Raw genomic sequence first — 7,920 nt, forward strand, 5'->3', positions numbered from 1 at the left:
GAGACAGCGGTCAGGAACTTTTCAAGATATACTTCTGCGTAATTTTATTCTGTGGTTTTAGACGTATATCCGACGAGGCTTTAAGTTCACTAGTTAGCTAATAGGAAAATCCTGGCTTGTAATGCATTCTACAGCTGAAGGCATAAAATAAATCATTAACCTGTTTTGTGCTTCAGTTCACCCATAACCAGATAGGACCAGTCTCTCCCCTAAACATCTTAAGAGAAAAGTATTTATCTGTTGAACTGAAATTTACTAACAATGGAATCCCAGCTGCCTCCTGCAGGAATTTGTGATATATACTTAAAAAGGCTTGTACCAGAGAACTTTGTTCTCTTGCTATAAGAATGGCCAGCATTAGAATGTGTGGACTATGTGATTGCATGGGACGTGGAGAATTTAACAGTCTCCATTCTGTTATCCCCATGAAGATCACTGACTTGTTAAGAATGATCTTGCTTTCAGATTTCACTATATACAAACTTACTAGCTGGGCCTTATATAGCGTATATACCTGGCTGCTGTTGTGGGGTTTGGGAACATGAGGGGTGGGGTGAATTGTTGTTGTTTTAGGTTTCAGTCAGACAGACATCACTGTGCCCCAGTTCCCAGAAGCACAGCAGGCCTCTAGGAGCATCCGTGGGAACGGCGCAGTCCTGACATCACCAACTCTCCTGCTCAGGCTCATCCCATATACAGAGGTCAAAGGGTGGGGTTTGAGATCGGGGGAAGGAATGAGAAAGTAGAAACAATGTTGCTGCAGTGCCACTGTTGACTAGCCTTTGGTGCTTATGTCTGTTTGTTTTATTTTTTATGTTGGCAAAACTGTATTTTGGGGTAAAGGTAGTGGGAGGGTGGAACAAAAACAAGCCATTAATTACTGTTATTACTGTTCATTATTGGATACTGTTCTTTAGTAGCTAATGCAGAATAAACTTTTAACCTAGACCCTCAGTGACAAAAAGAATGGGAATAGAAATGATATTCAGGAATTTAACAAACCGAAAACATTTATAAAGTTGTGTTAGTTTCCAGTTCTACAACTGCTATTACATTTGTCACTCTGTCTCCCTTTTTTGGCCTAATTTTTTTGTGTATGTATAGAGTTTGAGGAAATGTGCATTTGTGATTAGTCCTTTTAAAAGGACTTAATGAATTTATTACTCTTTTGCAAAAGATATACCCAGTGCTTATATGGGCATACAAATGCTACCCTATTTTAAATGTAGGTGGCGTATGTGTTCGTGTTTTAATGTATTCAGAGCCATTGGGCAATAAGCAGTCCAGAACATTGAAAACTCATGCAGGTAAAGCACCTAACACCTTTAGTTTCTAGAATTACTTTAAAAAACGCCTTTATTGCTGCATCTTCCACAGTTCTTTTGAAAGTTTCTGAGCTTAAAATTTTTAGGAGCTGTAAACTACCTAGTTAAAATTTTAAGTTGCACACTTATTCATAAGATTGTAGAGATAGGTGAAGAAGTTAAGTGTAACAGAAGAAATGGCTCTTGAGATGGCAGCTGCCGAGCATCTAAATCTTTCCACTTAAAAAGAATTCCCAGCTTAGCATGAATATTGATCATACTTGTTTGATTTTCTGTGATTGGGACTTTTGTTGTTTTGACTTTGGTGGGGAGGACTTGGGGGAACAGTGAGGAAGCTTGTGCACATGTGAAAATATGAAATGTTAAAGGAAGTTTTCAGTTTAATCTGAATAGTAAGCAAGAACTTTTTCTATATACCCTTCTGCTGCAGCAGAGAAATAAACTGGTAGGTGGCAGCAGAAGAAGGAATTCTTCAGATTGATGGCTACTGAAAGAATCTCCATAGGACAAGAGATAGAGCATAACATATCAATTGAAGCAAAGGGGGCAAATAATGAAAACAGGACAAAAATTTTTGGATTTTCACTCTGAATGGTAAGTTATTTTCAACTAAAAATGTGTTTTTAGTCTGATAGTGGGATAGTGGTGTTATATGCCATTGTAGTATGTAGTCATAAATGGCCCTGTAGGCCTTTGCCTTAGGATAAATTTGGCCTAACTAGGGTCCTATCACTTTTTACTTCGGGGGGAAAAAAAATTAGGGCACCTGGGTGGTTCAGTCGGTTGAGTGTCTGACTCTTGACTTCAGCTCAGGTCACGATCTCACCATTTGTGAGATTGATCACCATGCTGGCCTCCTCACTGACAGCCCAGAGCCTGCTTGAGATTGGTCCTCTCTCCTCTCTCTCTGACCTCCCCTGCTCACATGCTCACTCATGCTCTCTCTCTCTCTCTCTCGCTCTCTCAAAAATAAATAAATGAACATTAAAAAAATAGCAATGTGTAAAATTAGGGGTCTCTCCCCAGTATATTGATATATATGACCTTTTCCCCAGCTTTATTGAGGTATAATTGACAAAATTGTGTTTTTAAAGCATACAATGTGATAATTTGATAGGTATATACATTGTAAAATTCTCTCTCATCAAATTATCAACACATCCACTATGTGAACCTTAAAGATGGCAAAAATTACGCATCTCACAGTGAGTCAGATTTTTAGAAAATCTGTAAGATAAGTGAAATACACATTGTTAGCCATTTTATAGAAAAAAAAGTCTGTCCTCTTTTTAGTGGCACATTGGGGGGATAGCAATAAAAGTATGTAATTTGGTGGGGCACCTGGGTGGCTCAGTCGGTTAGGCGTCCAACTTTAGCTCGGGTCATGATCTCAAGGTCCGTGAGTTCGAGCCCCACGTCGGGATCTGTGCTGACAGCTCAGAGCCTAGAGCCTGCTTCAGATTCCGCCCCCCCCCCTTCCCCTCTCTTGTTCACACTCTCTCTAAAAAAATAAAAAAAAAAATTTTTTTTAAATGTAATTTGAAAAACTTAGGGGGTAAAAATGATCTTTTCTTCAACTAGCTATCCCCTATCTAGTCCCATTTCCTTGTTATTGTGTCTGCCCGTCAGTTCCATTCTGTTCACTTTTCTTTCTGGCCTTACTGTCTCTGCTCTTACTTTCTTCCATTTCTTTAGTCGTGCTTCTGCCTCCCTGTCTTTGTAACTCTTCCTCGCCTTTGTCTCCCTGTATGCCTCTCCCTTTCTTTCATTCATTCCCTCAGAATTTCACTTTTCCATTGTTGCCATTTTTCATCTCTGCCTGCCTGCTTTTCTGTATGTGTGTCTCCCCCTTTTCATTTGCATTCTCTGTATTGCGTCTGTATCTGCTCGGGTAAACAGCTTTATTTTCTTTGCATCAATAACTGCCTTAAGACATGTTAATCAGAGTATCAACAGTGTGATTATTTTAGAAGTTGGTGAGGCTGAATAGAAGAAATTGAGGTTTTAAGTCCCAAGAATTAAGAATTGAAATTTATAATGAGATGCATGTCTCTTTACTCAGCTACATGTTTATTTTAACTATAATGTCTTTATTGTTGCTGGAAACCAAGCTGTTTTATGAGCACTTGGACAGAAGAAAAGTCCTATGGTTCTTAATTTCATCTAGACTTTTAACTTCAAATTGTCCCTGATTTTTTAAAGTTTCTAATGAAATTAGAAAATGAGCAAAGCAGTCATTATTTTGTAGACATTTACCAGATAAAATAAAAAATTTATTGATGTAATTGGCATATAACATTATACTAGTGTTACAGGTACAATACAGTGACTCAATATTTATATACATTGGTAAATGATCATCACAGTAAGTCTAGGTAACATGCATCACTGTACATAATTACAGAATTTTTTTTCTTGGGATGAGGACTCTTAAGATCTACTCTCAGCAACTTTTAAATGTGCAATTTTAGTACTTTATAACTGGAGAGAAAATAAAATTTTAGCCTTTAAGATAAAAGTTAATAGCAATTGAGCTAAATCTTTTCTAAGATATACATGTGAAGATTTTAGAAGTGTTAATTAACTTTCTTAAAGTAGTGCACAAATACCTGTTTTCAAATTTTATAGACAGTGAAAACAGGATATCCAGAGGAGAAATTATTATTTAAAGAAAAGGAGTCCTAAATAAATGAAAGAATGAATGAATAGATGGATAGATGGAGTCCTGCTTCCTATTAATATATGTAATAACAGATTGAACTACCAGCATACAAGGGCCTGCCATAGAAGTTTAGAATTTCTAAGCTGGCAAGCTTGGAGGCTATATATTGTAATCTTGAATATGCTAGTAAGGAAACTAAGGTTCAGAGAAGTTATTAAATTTCCTAAGATTATAGAACCGGAATAAGGACCCAAATCTCCTACCTGCTAATAAAGTGCTCATTTTATCATGATCTTTGAAAGTCTGTTGTAGTCGCTGAAGAAATGAAATGTTCTGCAGTGAGAGCTGTGATACACCAATGGAAAGTTATCACTGTTTGTGCTTGTGGTTATCTTGTGGGGAGTCCCTTCAAATGAAGGATATGAAGGCTAGCTGTGGGTGGCTATTTTAAATGGCTTATATGTAAAATTAATGATTACATCATTTACAGGGTTTGGTGATGATGTCCCTTATTAAGATAAGGCACAAAGAGGTCTTCAGATTCTTTGCAATTTCTGGTTAAGGGAGAACAGAATGGATTCCTTAGACCTAGTATAACATTAATCTTCTACCTGTCTTCTTGCCTGCCTTGCATTCCTATTCTGGAAGATGAATCAGTCTACAACAAAAACTTTATATTGTTCTGAAATTCCTTATTTTCTAGCAGATTATTAGACTAGGGGCGCCTGGGTGGCGCAGTCGGTTAAGCGTCCGACTTCAGCCAGGTCACGATCTCGCGGTCCGTGAGTTCGAGCCCCGCGTCGGGCTCTGGGCTGACGGCTCAGAGCCTGGAGCCTGTTTCCGATTCTGTGTCTCCCTCTCTCTCTGCCCCTCCCCCGTTCATGCTCTGTCTCTCTCTGTCCCAAAAAAATAAATAAACGTTGAAAAAAAAAAAAAAAAAGATTATTAGACTAGCAATGGGGCAAGTGGATGGTTAAACGGGATGATTGTGTATACATGGATGAATGGTAACATGAAGCTAGAATAACCGATACCATTGACTAAATAAATATATGGCAACTTAAAAAAATTTTTTTTTTATGTTTTATTTATTTTGGGGAGAGAGAGAAAGAGACAGAACGTGAGTGGGGGAGGGGCAGAGAGAGATGGAGACACAGAATCCGAAGCAGGCTCCAGGCTCTGAGCTGTCAGCATAGAGCCTGATGTAATGTTCGAACTCATGAACTACTAGATCATGACCTGAGCCACAGTCAGACGCTTAACCGTTTGAGCCACCCAGGCGCCCCAAATATGTGGCATCCTTTTGTTCCTTTTTTTAAAAAAAAAAATTTTTTTTTTTTAATGTTTATTTATTTTTGAGACAGAGGGAGGCAGAGCATGAACGGGGGAGGGTCAGAGAGAGAGGGAGGCACAGAGGCGGAAGCAGGCTCCAGGCTCTGGGCCATCATCAGCCCAGAGCCCGACGCGGGGCTCGAACTCACGGACCGTGAGATCGTGACCTGAGCTGAAGTCGGACGCTTAACCAACTGAGCCACCCAGGCGCCCCTGTTCCTTTTTTTAAAGAAACAGTGTAAAAAGAAGTCACCTTCTATCAAAAAAGATCATTTATTCTAATGCTGAATGACATTATGTATACTTACATGGAACACAAGAATATACCACCTCAATTAATAGGGCTAGAATTTGTATGTCTTTTCAAACAGTTTTTGTCTTCATCTTGAATTCTGGTTCCTATAGAGATGGCCAACTTGAACTTTAATTAGAATCAAAATTTATTGTTCATTGTCTAATTTGTTGAAAATGTAACCTAGGAGCTCTTGGCTGGCTCAGTCAGTAGAGCCTATGACTCTTGATCTCAGGGTCATGAGTTCAAGCATTATGCTGGGTGTGGAGCCTACTTAAAATAAAAATTAAAAAAAAAAAAGTAACCTAGGGTAATAGAGTAAGAATATAACATTCAAATTTAATTTTGTTCAGGCATTTTGGTATAATAATTTTGTTTTATTTTGTGTGATCTTGTGCAAGGATTATTCTTGTCTCAAGGTTTTCTTCTTGGTACAATTTTCCTGGCGACAGTAAACCCCAGTTGTCTATATAATAGGATTGTTAAGGGATAATATTGCTGATACATCTTTATATGTCAGAATAACAGACTATACCTTAGTATATATCTTTTTCAACTGAGATCACAAAGGTAAAGTGTGGTAATCACAAAAAAGCTAGTTGTGCGTTTGTTTTTTGGTTTTTTGTTTTTGTTTTTGTTTTTTGTAATCTAGACAGTTTGTAATATTTTGTCACATTAGTTAATTTTCAATATTTTCTTTTTCTCATATTAATTATAAAAACTGTTTAAATCTGTGGTTTAAGTGAGCTATATGTGTTTTTCCCCCTCTAGGTTCTTTTGAAGTAACCAGTGATCCTTTTTGCTTATCACTTCATTCACAGAATGGACGAAGATAGATTTGACTGTATGGTTTTTGAAATGGAGGATAGAAATACACAGAACAAGGAAGCAGTAGCTCTAACCTGTTTGATTCAATGTGTTTTCTAAAATAAAAACACCAGAACTGGGAATGAAATAGTATGGGGTGTGATTTGTTCTTTTGGCAGTCATTTCTGCCCACTCCATCTTGTATGAATTCACTTCAGTCCATATGGCTAGATTTGAAGTCTAGCTCCACATGTGTCATTCTTTTTATTCTTTTCTTCAGTATGCAAGATGAAACTCCTTTGTTTTTGACATACTGATCTTTCTATGATATGTTTTGAAATGATTACTCCCCTTGGTACATAGGCATTAAAATATGTATCATTTTACTTATAAATATGTATTACGTGGATTTACCTCTGCCCCTTTCATCCCTCTTTATCTGTCTATGCTAAATAATTGTTTCTGTGTTTGTTTGTTTTTTAATCTCTGAAGAAATCCAGCCTTTTTTCTGTTTCACTCTGACAAGGCTCTGCCACACACTCATCACAGCATCACTCACTACGTTTTAATCTTCTTGTGACTAGAGATCATGTCTGACCTAATATATTTGAACTATATAAGATCTGATACATACATGTGCATACGGAGGCAGCCCTAGTACCTCAGACCAAACATATGGATATTCTTTGTTGTCAGGTGTCGATACAAATTCTAATCCCATTATTTACTGTTTACCTGGACTTTGGACAAGTCAGCCCCTTCAAGCCATAGGGGGGTATTTGTAAAAAAAACGGAAACAATTGTACTTTACTAGATTAATGTGTAAGTATAGCTTTGCTACAATACGTGTATAGTGCTTAGCACATAGTTGAATAATAAATACTAATTGTCCTTTAATTATATAAATTTGGTTTTGGATATCTTATTCAAGAACTGCTGAATCTTTTCATCTCAGAATTAGAGTCCATAAAGTTTTCTTTGTTGATCATTTTCCAGTTTTCCTATTGAAGCTCCTTTCGCAAGATTTTGTGGTTGGAACATTGTGCACACATGTAGTATTTTTCTTAATCTGCACTGCTTATTCCTTGTCTCCACACTTCAGTGACTGATTTATAGAAGATACCTTTTATCTCATATTTGCTCCAGTTTTTCCCTATCAGCTCATAACAAAAATACTTTTTCTTCTAACTCAGGAGAATGAAACAAGTGAGGAATAGGCATATGATGCACTGTAAGGAATCACTTAGGGTGGTATGACTTGTCCTCCCAGAAATGGTTTGAAGTGACTTAACAGACATATTAAAACAAAATGAGAAGATTGAGATAAAGCCAAAATAAAGGGCAAAAACTGGGTGAAACGGATTAAAATCATGCAAATGCATACTATGAGGTCCTATACATTTGCTTGGAAGTGGAACAAAATTGGCAGAAGAGCAGAATACGGTAATTAGAAGATTCATAGTAACCTTAAGATAGAAGCAAATTTATTGCACTGGAGAGGG

The 7,920-nt window shown here is 37.3% G+C and overlaps 1 long non-coding RNA gene across 2 annotated transcripts; it reads left to right on the forward strand.

The window, feature by feature from the left end:
* Positions 1-856: 856 nt before the first annotated feature.
* Positions 857-6,561, forward strand: LOC124502658 (uncharacterized). Of its 2 annotated transcripts, XR_006959968.1 has the most exons (3): positions 857-1,307; positions 1,756-1,919; positions 6,383-6,561. It is a non-coding gene; the product is annotated as an uncharacterized LOC124502658 (long non-coding RNA). The 2 variants fall into 2 exon arrangements; XR_006959967.1 differs by lacking the exon at positions 857-1,307 and having other exon boundaries at positions 1,469-1,919.
* The last annotated feature ends 1,359 nt before the right edge of the window (positions 6,562-7,920 follow it).

The sequence above is a fragment of the Lynx rufus genome, unplaced genomic scaffold, assembly GCF_022079265.1.
Source record: "Lynx rufus isolate CCGP_SWC_20201006 ecotype Redwood Valley unplaced genomic scaffold, mLynRuf1.p SCAF_7, whole genome shotgun sequence".
NCBI classification, from domain to species: Eukaryota; Metazoa; Chordata; class Mammalia; order Carnivora; family Felidae; genus Lynx; species Lynx rufus.